The sequence below is a fragment of the Papilio polytes genome, unplaced genomic scaffold (assembly GCF_000836215.1).
Source record: "Papilio polytes unplaced genomic scaffold, Ppol_1.0 DF821289.1, whole genome shotgun sequence".
NCBI lineage: Eukaryota > Metazoa > Arthropoda > Insecta > Lepidoptera > Papilionidae > Papilio > Papilio polytes.
The window spans coordinates 4,288,768-4,301,014 of NW_013527915.1; the positions used below are offsets into that span (position 1 = coordinate 4,288,768).

Below are 12,247 nucleotides of genomic sequence, written 5' to 3' on the forward strand. Positions count from 1 at the left end.
AAGCATTAAGTATAGATTACAATACAGCTTGGCTATGTTCGTACCAATCTCTACGGTCACTGACAAAACTCTCATTATATCACTTGTGGTTAATATAACTTTACTAGCTATTGCAGCATAGATTGTGCTTATGTAACAGTTGTGTGCATAAATTTAAGCTTAGTTATGAGTTGAGTTGTTGGGAATGATTTGTTTTGTTTTTATTAACAACAAGAAGATTGTGTCAAACCGCAATGACTCTTCATAATGTTTTAAAAAGCAATTTGACTTGTAGCTTTGATCTAGAACGTTCTATGTTAACATATTTTCCTTATTTTTAATACAATTAAATAATTAGTATACTCTCAGGACTAATAAGGCTATGGCAGCTTTAGTTGAGAATGTAGATTCGTTTGGTTATATTTTGTATAAAATAAAACTGAATTATATCCAGTATTTTCCAGTATTTGTGGGAAATACTACCAATTAAATGTAGTAAATAACAAACTGGTTCAATGCAGGATACTTGAGCTTTTCTAGAGCAGTTGCGTTTAATTTTATCATGCGGTTATTAAATGTTACCTACGTTACCCAAGCACGTAATAACTAATTGTGTGTGACAATTTAAATCACCTTGAAAATTGAATCGAGTTGTTTTTGAATGCACTTGAACAGGCCTCGAAGTACTCATATTTTTTTTATTATAACAAACTTTATATCACTATGTACTTAAAGTTTTATTAATTTAAATATTGATTGACAAAGTACTTAAGTATGGCATGCTTGAGGTTAATAGAAAAATAACATTTGTTCAATTAAAAGTAAATCCAATGATTTATAACTTAACAAAACATGATAATTAGGAGAACGTACAGGTTTACTTAAACAAAAATGAAATTAAATTATGTATCAAAACTACAAAATTGGTGTAAAACAGATTATTAAAAATGTATTTGCATTGTTGCACAATAAAATGTATATTGTATCAGTGTTCACGTAATTATTCCGGAAACTAGTCGCCGCTGGTCGCGACACCATTCACTGTCGAGGCTTATTGACAAAGACTAAGTTTAAAAAAAATAACCTAAAACTGGTACGACTAAAAATTGTCTTGGATTACAAATCAATAACTTTTAAGAATTCCAACCCGCATGGCCAGCGTTGCTGACTAAGGCCTAGTGATCCTAACTCAGGGTCGTCTAGCCCCTCACTGGGGATGTATAGTAGTGCTGGTGATGATGAACTTCTAAGAAGAATAATCTAAAAAAGGCATTGTCTAGCTTAGCTAAGCTAAATTGGTTAAAATCAATTATTACATTCGACCTTAAATTATTGAATTAGACAAACGACAAAGTTTGTTTAAATTATATTTTACATTGAATAATTCAATTTTCGCGGTCAATTAGGCCTTTTTTTGTAGAACACAAAAAATTGTCAGGGCTCCATAAATTTAGTTATCTACTCGTATGTTAGTATATTATAAAGAGGTAATATTTTTATATTTGGATTTTAGTATGTATTAAAATAACTCAAAAACTACTGAATTGATTTCAAAAATTCTTTCACCATTAAAAGTTGCGTTATCAAAAAAAAATTGGCTATACATTTTTTTTAATATTTCAAGCGGCCGAAGTCGCGAGCAATACCTAGTATTTGTACAAAGCTGGAAAGCGGTATAATAATCAAAGAGCAATGATCATTCGTACGGTCATAATTACATCTGTTATTATGTAGAGAGTGGGCATATATCGCGACAATCGCGTCACTGATCTACAATACCAAAGCGACCGTGAAATTGGATTGTTTCGCTCAAAAAATAACAAATATGACAGTAAATTAAATGAAAAAATCAAATATTTGCATGTAGTATGTGGTGATTTCATAATTTTTTTAATCTTTATTAGGAGGAGGGGGAGATAAACAGCATATTTTCGAATAACTCTTTTTTAATAATAAGCCCTACACTTACGTCACGCTTTAGGTTATATATTTTCACGCCGTTAAACTTAGGGATAAACATTTTGGATAAAAACCCTGATGTGGGGAAGAGACTATAAGTTGTTGCCATAATCATGGAAGCAAGGTTGCCATGGTTTGTATCATGTCATGTCATTTTGACATTTGCAATTGATAACCTGACCAATGTGGACAATAAATTGATTTTTTAAAATATTATGCGGATGAAGTCGCATGGGAACAGCTAGTTAATTAATACTATGGTATGTACGAGTATTATCTTGGATGAATTTTTAATTCTTTCTTCGTAACAATACTGTAAATTTTAGTGTAAAAGTAACAAAATAAAGGAATGTGTAGAGCCGTGGTAAAATGCGTTCATAACTTACAACAATGCATAATAGATAGGTCTTTGCTAATTTTTGATTATTAAATTTTTAGGTGTTCGAATTTCTTAATTCTTATGTTCTTATTATTATTAAATATTCTACAATATGAGTCCGTATTGAAGTAGCATTAAAAAATCACAAAATCTTTTTTTACAAGAATAATGCAGAATTCCTAACTACAGATGTTAATACTGGCAGTAGATACTGGCATATAAAGCTTCTCCTATAGTATAAATATAAATATATATACATATAATTTTATAAATGCGAAAGTTTAGATGGATGGATGGATGTTTGTTAGCGTTTGTAGCCTAATGGGCTGAACGGATGTGGATGAAATTTGGCACAGATGTAGAACATAGTCTGGAAGAACACATGGGCTACTTTTTATCCCGGGAATAGTTACGGTTCCCGTGGGATATATTGATTTAGGTTTTTTAATTTTTACTCGATCATTCTGCAACGGTTCAACATATCTTATTGAAATTTGGCACAGATATAAAACAAAGTCTGGAGTACAAACGGGATAAGATTCATCCCCGAGAAAAGTCTGGTGCCCGAGGGATAAGCTTTTTGTTATTTATATAATTCGTTTGTTTTCTAATACCAAGCGAACGAAGTCGCGGGCAACAGCTAGTGATTAATAAAAGATATAAATCTTACTTATTAACGTAGTATTTCTTCTGTCGACGTCAGTGACCGCAAGCCGTTATCCTTCGATGTACAAAACCTCGGAGTATTAAAATTAAAGGTTTTCTTAAATTTCGTAATAACTTCCTTCTATTTGCGATTTCCGCGTCGTATATCGAAAACGCCGAGACAATAATTTTATTGTTTTCTTTGGCAATAACTTGATTATAATTATTTATTTAAAGTCACTCAGCACATGTGTTGATCTTCTGTGGACGTTGAAAATAAATGGCACTAACATTATTATATTATATTATATTATATTATATTATATTATATTATATTATATTATATTATATTATATTATATTATATAAAAGGTGTACCTAACACCTTCATTTTGTGATGTTTTGGTCTTATGAATATAGGGCTTTTATACTTGTAGAAAAATTCCTTCTAAAAATCAATACTTGTCAAGTAAAATCTAGAATTTTATAAGCTTAATTTTGTACTTTTTTAATAATAAAAATCGTAGATGAAATTATTAAAAACATAAATGACAACAGCACGACTTATTGTTTAAAAATCATTTATATTCATGTATTTATTTTCATTGTCACTATACACACGTTGTATAATTATGTTATTTGTCATCAATAGCTTTGAGTATGAATGTGTGAAGAATTAATCACTATTTTTATTGAATCTGCGAATTATTAACATGGATAGGTTATATAAGGAACTAAATTCAATTCTGCTTAAACATGTGTACATAATAGTAATATTATTCCCATTCCTTTAAAAGGGAATGCGGGGGAAATAATGTGAGAGACAGAAAGTTAAAAAGGCAATTGGATAGAGAGAATTATAGAAAGACAATTTGATAATACATTTGGTAGAGGTATTTTGGCGATGGACAAATAAAGCGTAGAGATTTTTGTAAGTTATATTTTCTATAGCACATACCTACTTATGGTTGAGTTTACAGATAGATAAAATCTTCAAGTATTGAATCTTGTGAAGTGTTTTTAATTGTAAAACGATGTAGTAATTATTCAAAATAGCTAACGAATGAAGCACGATCTTATTGAACACTATTTCACTCCATATCAACCTTGATTTGTACAGTTCGAAACAAAATTCAATCAATACCTTGTGGGTATCCTAATCCTAAACGATCAGCGTCACCGCAATTATACAAAACGTGATATGTTTTTTAATGGTGTTGTATTGTTCCATGGTGGTGACACAGTGAATCTTTCCGATGTACATGGTAAGTACAGTCAACGACGAAAGTATTATGTTACAGCAAAACTCTAGTAGTTTGCAATTCGTATTGACAATTTAATAATTATGTAAAGTTTTTATGTTTTTTTTTAAAATAAAAGGGGGTAAACGGGCGGTGAGAACACCGAGGTGGTCAACGATGCCCATGGACATCTGCAACACCAGAGAAACTACAGATGCGTTGCCGGCCTTTTAGGAAATTGTAGGCTCGCTTTTTGAAGGACCGTAAGTCGTATTGGTTTGGAAATACAGGGAAGACCGTTCCACAACGCGGATGTGCGGGGCTAAATAAGTTTTATCTAGTTTCATAAAAAATACTGTATTAAAGATACTATTACGCTGGCATCTTTAACTAAAATTTTCGAACCTATTATTTCAGAAGAATTATTTTAATATTGCCTTGATCTTTATTACTATGGAGCAAGTCAATTTACTCTGTATACATTAAGAAGTAATTAGGGATTTCACAAAGGGTAAATTTGCAATTTAATTTGTAACGAATAGACATATTGTAAGTAATTCTTTTACTTATTGCATCTAGTCTGTCATTACGAGTTACTTGAGTTTAGTTAATGTAAATTGCAACATCGTATTACGCAAACAAGTGTATGGCTTTGGGATAGTATTTGAAAAAAAAAACTTCTTTTTTCCATATCTTTTGACTTAACAAAGTACAATAATACTTACTATAGTCATCTAGCTTTCGCGCCTCCGTTTGCTTGGAATCAAGAATAAAAAGAAGCTTATCCTCTACATCTATCTATTAAGCAAAAATTACAGTGATTTTTTTAATTACTTTCTTTTTTACAATAAAAGGGGGCAAACGAGCTGCTTGAACACCAAGGCGGTCAACGACGCCCATGGACATCTGCAACACCAGAGGAACTACAGATGCGTTGCCGACCTCTGAGGAAATGATAGGCTCGCTTAATTTTTAATCTTTTTTAAGTTTTGTTTAAAGTAATGTCTCTCTATAGTTTAAACAATTTAATCTATCTATCTATCCTCTACATCTATGTCAAATATCATCGTAATTCGTTCAGCAGTTTAGGCTACAAACTTTATACAACATCCATCCATCTATACATATAAACTTTATAGTATAAGTAAGTTTCAATTAAAATTTTAAATGATTTTAAAATCTGTGAAATATGAAATCGAATGTTACACTTCATACGCAAATAATTGAATTACAAAAACATTTTCATTCGTCACAAACAAAAGTTATTGGAAATATTAATCGATGTATGTAATCGAATTGATATGATCATATCCGGATATCTTTAATTACATATCTTTCATTGAAATGTAAGTATATGTTGTCAAAATATTATTATTATTCGATTTCAATGCAGGCTTTAAAACGGAAGCTGCGTAATTGTAATAAAAATTATGATCCGTTTTTAGGTAAATTGAATTTAACATTTTCAATTCAAAATATCTTTTATTTATGTTTTAAACTAGTCCAAAAGTGAATATTTATTCACCGATGTCATTGAATTTTAAGGCTATTTTTTAATACAAAAAATACATTCTAATTTCAAAATCTACGTTTAATTAATAATGATATTATTTTCACTACTTTTGCAAGTGCACTGTTTTTTTTACAATGAAAATTCTTGACTCAAAACAAGGCTAAGTTTTAGGAAATATGAACAATGTACATTTTTAGTATCAACTATAGAAGTTGATACTAAAAATTGTTCACATTTTATTATTACAACCGACACAAAAACACGCCTGCAGCCTGACGGACATTTTTGTAACAATAAATCGATTTACGACCTGAATTTGGGACCATCATAGTATCTTCAAACCCACCCTCTACCTGCGCATTGGTCATTGTTTACAGTTCACGATGCTAAAGAAAAGAATGTCAAATACAACTTTTTTCGTTTTTTTTTTTGCTTACAGTGAACATAATTCTTTGTAACTGGCTGTGTAGTGCTGCGTGTAAAGAAATGTTGCCAGTTTTAATCTTACTAATATTATAAATGCGAAATTTTCAATGGATGAATAAACCTTTAGGCTAAAAACTTTATCAAACACCCATCCGCAGCAGTTTGTTGAACTGATCTCGATAGAATTTTTCATAGATGTAGATGATAGTCTGGAAGAACACTTATGCTACTTTTTAATCCCTTGCAGATGGAGTCGCGGGCGAAAGCTAGTAACGAAATGTGACGTAAGAATATAGGTTTATTCTATATATGTGTGGTTTGAATTTCTGTCGATTATCAGTCAAGACTCCGTTAGATTAAAAGATGTACACTCGAGATTCATCTGAATCTAGCGGTATTTTTTCATTAAAACGAGGAAGCAGAATATCCACTAAGATGGTAAATAAATTATCATGTGCAAAGGATTTTTTTCAATTAATATTTCTACTAGAAAGGCCATTAGCAATAATTACCTAATAAACTAAATTGCATGTTTAATAACGACCTCAACTTAACGATTCGGCGAAATCGTTTTTTGTACATTTAAATTTAGGCTGAGAGGTTTGCCTTGTGCTTTATAACTGTCCATTTTTTAACATCTGTCTGAAATACGTCTACTTTAAATGAATTATTTTCTCATATTTAATTTCACCTACTTTTATTGTAACGCTCTAATAAGTACACGTAATATCTACTTGACTATTCATTTAGTTCTTTTAAAATTATAATAAAAATACATCAAATGCGGAACATAAATCATGGAAAGCACAAAGCATTAAATTTGCGATAACGGAGGCGTGAAAAATTTTACGGTATTAAATCTTTACGTTCGATTGCTGAATAAGTTTTAAATAAAAAAAAATACTCAAGGCTTCAAAAGACAAATAAAATCTTACAATACTAAAATATACCACCCCACAGGTAGTACCCGCAAAAGAAAATCGCGCATTCGTGCCTGAATTTTGAAGCGGCAAGAATTATGTGCTTAGACAAATATACAATGCCTAGACAATACCAACGTAAAAATAAATACCTTTCAAATGTAGATACTACGTAATTTTTTTTTCGAATCAAGTCATGTATAATTTTTATTTAACGCCGTGTCGTACTACTAATTTTCATTTATGTAATAAGAGATTACGAACTGGAAAAAAACGCAGTGAAAGTTACGACGAAAATGACAAGGCAAGTTGCAATTATCTGACCTTATCGGATCATTAAAACTATATCAAGAACAATTTAAATTTAAACTAAAAAAAAAAACATTTACCTTAAGTTGTTAAAGGGTTAAACACGATCAGCAAATCCTTCACTAGCACTTTATTTCACTTTGGTTCACTATTAAACAAGAAATAATTTTTCACCTCAGCACTATAATCGAAAACATATTTAAAACGTTATAGAGTCCGCGTTGGAGTGAGCGTGCGCGGGCGCAACTGCTGCATGCGGCGGTCGGGACAGAATGCGTCGCGACAGTACGCCCCACTACCCAGCGACTGTTGAAACTCAGATAAGGACCACCACCACTTGTAACTCCTAACTCCTAATCCTTTATTCGAAAGGAGACAAGAAACTAAGTGATGGTTTTATTACAAAAATTTTCAACACCATTAGTCTTTTTGAACACCAATCCTAGTTCATAAATCGCGTTTTCTAATTCCCACATTTTTTATATCCTTTTACTGCAATACACTTTAAGCTGTAATTTTAGAAGAAATCTTACTCTCTGTACTCACAAACGTATTACTTTAGTCTACTAATATTATACTCACAAAGTTATTACGATAATTTGAACATTTATTTACTGGAAGATTGAAGAGAAGTAGATGCGATATACTACAGTTTTCTTTTAAAATATTTACCATATAAAAATACAATTGTGATACTTTTATACATTTTTTCCACATCTGTGCCTCTTCCACGTTATTGCTTAGTAACATGATAGTCCTTTGTCACAGTATCCCGTTGTGAGCGCCGTGGGTGGCTAGTGGCTACATTGTTCATGAGGCGCTCATAATCATAATGAGCTACGTTAGGGAGTAATTAGAAATAAAAATTTATCAGTAACTATATTTTTAAATCCATCTAGATGGTTCCGAGTGGCATTTAGTATTACATCCTATATTGGCTTAAAACAGCCGAGTAAAAGACGAATAGATGTCTAATCTGGGTTTCCTAAGGTTCCTTTTATTTTATCTTTACGTAGTAATTCATTACTGTTAGGTTGACCTAAGTTTCATTAGAATAAGTCAAAAGTCAAGTTTTTTAAGAAGTTATCGAACCAAAATCATTAAAGAATGGTTAAAAGCAACCGAGAAACCGGCCATAAAGTTACCTAATTTTATTATACTAATGCTTTGTTGTTGCTGTGCAAATGAATAGCTTCAATATTGTACATATAAATTTTAAATGTATAGGAATTTTTGGGGCATGTACTGTCGAACTCTGTTGATATCCCTATCTTCTCTTCTCTTCTATACTAGTATTATAAAGAGGAAATATATGTATTTTTTACGAATTGGAATGACTCAAATAATGCTAGGCCTATTTTAAAAATTCTGTCACCATTAAAAAATTACGTTATCAGTAACATAGGCTATATTTTTTTAATTTCACGCAGGCGAATACGCGAGCTACAACTAGTCTTCATTAAAATGACATGATTTTTATAATGTTCCAATATAACCTATAACACAAAGCACGTTAAACTTTGAAGATTTCTGGAACTAAGGGTACATCAGTACATAAAAGTCACGGTCAAAAAATCACGTTAACGTATCGGTTAACAAATTGGTTTGAAGTTGAACTCGTTACATGATTTATTAAAACCATTCATCATGCAACGATTGGCGTGATGCAAATATGAACGCGATAGAAGGTCAGTTAAATTATAAAATATAAAGCACATTAATACACGTTCAGTTTTATGCACTAGCTGATGTTATTTTGCGTAATTACTTACTTAGTAGTTGGATTGGTTTTCAAGGTTTCAGTCTCTAATAATTATTTTCAATAATGTTAGACTAGAGAAATGTATGGCATTATTTTTATGATTGTTAGAAAAAAATTTTGTTCTCATAAAATATTTATTTAATTTGATACAAATGCAGACTTCTCTCTTATTTAAACCTCTCTGTTCTCTGTTCATCGTTGTTTATACTTATACTATAAAGAGGTAAGATTTGTATTATTACATTTTTCTATGTATTAGTAATGAAAACTACTACTGGAACGGTTTTAAAAATTCTTTCACTTTTTGAAAGGTTCTAATATCACGGGGACAAAGTCGTGAGCAACAGCTAGTCATGCTAATATTATAAATGTGAAAGTTTAGATGGATGGATGGATGCATGATTGTTAGAGTTTGTAGCCTAAACTGCTGAACGTATCTTAATGAAATTTGGCATAAATGTAGAGGATAGGCTGGAAGAACTCATAGGCTACATGGTTTTGTTTTTTAATACCACGCGGACGGAGTCGAGGGCGAAAGCTAGTGTATAATAAAGATTTGAATAATTATTATCTCCGGTATTATGTATTGCTTTCTTTTTACATCAATGTAGTATCGTATATTGTCAAACCTTACGAGATATTATCGACAGTTAATATGTATTTAGGGCAATAATGTCTTGTACTATCAGATGAACACAGGACGTGCGCACATCCCTTCAGCAACATACACAGGATTAAATTGACAATTACTAAGACATAAACATAAAACTTTGATAACCTAGATAGCTGTGTCATTTAAGGTTATGTGCATTTTGGTGTACTAACGTCTATACTAACATTATAAAAAGGAAAACTTTGTTTGTTTGATTGTAATGAATAGGCTCAAAAACTACTGGGCCGATTTCAAAAATTCTTTCACCGTTAGAAAGATAATCTATTTATATTTTTCATTTCTTTATCATTATTTTCAAATTTCAAGCGGACGGATTCGCGGGAAAAAGCTAGTTGTAAATAAAAAAGATGTTAAAAATAATGCCAAATTACAAACCTATTTATAGCAAAATCTTTCATTTTAAACGAAAATTCTAGAAGTTATATAATCATTATAAATTGAATCAAAATCTATCTACTCGTTTTTAGTATAGGTTTTTTTGTACCAGTCGATATCCTCAAGAATGCAATTTATAGATACATTTACCTCTACTTAGTAAATTCATGTTCAATCGACCGCAACAACAGCAATAATTCTGAAGTAAAACTTCCTTTGTACTGAAACACGACATTGCAAATGTACTCCTAATTCGTTATTGCCATTCCTAATAAAAGTTGACCTTACTACTTGCTGAAATTGCTTGGAGACAAGCATCTTGCTGTCACACAGTTGTAAATATGAATTTAGACAGTGTAATGATAGTATTACGTGTGACATTTGGCATCCAGGGTCGCACTCCTACACAATACAGGGTGTGACATAAGCTGACTACAAGTCAGAGGAAAGATATTTAAAAACTAAACTTTCGTTGATTGTTTAAGACAATAAGAAGGATATACCAATCTCTGAATTTGATGAAAGTTAAATTCGTACACTATAGTGTAAGTTTTCTCGTTAACTAAATCTTTGATCTCAGCGTTTAATTTGTATAAAAAAAGAAAACGCCACGCTTATTTGAACCGCCATGAGAGAATATGCCCCTTAAATGATTTTAAAAATAAGGGACACAAAAAATACTTCGAATAAGGCCCTATTAATGGCAGTTTCCCGCCCTAGACCTAACCTAAATCATCGACTGGAAATGCCCCATGTAGAGTTTCTTTAACCCAAGTTCTTTGTCAAACACATTGTATGAACTAATACAATCGTCCTCAAAAAAAATAAATAATACAGATTTACCTAATTAGCAGTCATTCAGTAACACGGCCGAGGCGAGAGAGGAAAAGTGATAATTTACAATTAAGGTAACGTATCTGTTTAGCTTTGAATATCCTGCGATGATACCAACAATAATCGTTTGAATATAAAACAGATGGGTTACATTGTAGTTAATTATTTTCCTTCACATCTATGTTTATTGAGTTACATATAAACGTTTACAAATAAATGTTTGCGAAGGCGCGGATGGACTGCTTCGTCGCGATCCGGCGCAAGCGCATAGCATCCTTGATGGCGCGGTTGGGCGGTAGTCGCAACATTATCCTGGAGGTGGTGGGGAGCCGTATGGACAGCCCTGTCTATAAGCACTGGGTAAATGTCCATGTGCACTATTATAATTAAAAGTAATCTATTTTATATGTACAATACTAACTTAGACCAAGTCAAATTTACTAACAAAAGAATGGATGTATATCTGTAAAAATTATAATAAATATAATAAAAATAAACAAAACATCTACACTTACTTAATAATCACTAAATTACACAATACGTCAGTTACACAAATAGTTACGTATCTTTCAAATAGTACTTAAGAGCTTTATGAACTTTTAAGTTGTAACTTGAGTGCGGCATTATCGTAGGTATTTGTGTAGCGACGCGACCGTAAACTTGCGCCAGTCATTTAGGAGATAAGCGACGCTTACACCTTCCTCTTAGACAGGATTATCTTGGATCGGAAGTATTATGCTGACAGATAAGCTATGACTTGAAAACACTTAGATATAAACACTTTTTTTAGTTTTGATTGGCGTTTTGTTTTATTTTCCTACTTCAAGATCTTAAACTTTTGGCCTTCGGTGTACGTCTTTTATTGTTCTGCCTTGACTGCTTGGATGATTTTGAAAAGTGAGACATTATTCGATTCATATAATTTTCCAGTGCGATAGAATTTGTTAGTAGAGTTTATTTTTTAATAAAGACAATACTTTAATAACTGCCTTTGTTAATCGACCCATCCGTGGATTCTCTTCTGTCCTTAACGGTACGTAAAAATTTACTTACAAATAACTTTACTATTATGATTATTTCGATAAATGTTAGAATAACTTAAAATAAATAAAAAGTATTGGTCTATGGTATCAAGTAGTTTAACAACAATGACAACTTACAGAGACCAACTTTTTTTAAAATTCAACACGATAAGGCACGCGTGATTATTTTCGCGATATACTAAACATTTTG

The 12,247-nt window shown here is 31.5% G+C and overlaps 1 protein-coding gene across 1 annotated transcript in view; it reads right to left on the reverse strand.

Annotated features, from left to right (window-relative positions):
• LOC106109313 (patched domain-containing protein 3) overlaps nucleotides 1–7,657 on the reverse strand; it is a 28,787-nt gene extending 21,130 nt beyond the window's left edge. The window contains exon 1 of the mRNA XM_013290765.1: nucleotides 7,451–7,657. The gene's annotated coding sequence lies outside the window, so the exon portion shown is untranslated. The remainder of the gene's footprint in view (nucleotides 1–7,450) is intronic.
• Nucleotides 7,658–12,247: the final 4,590 nt, after the last annotated feature.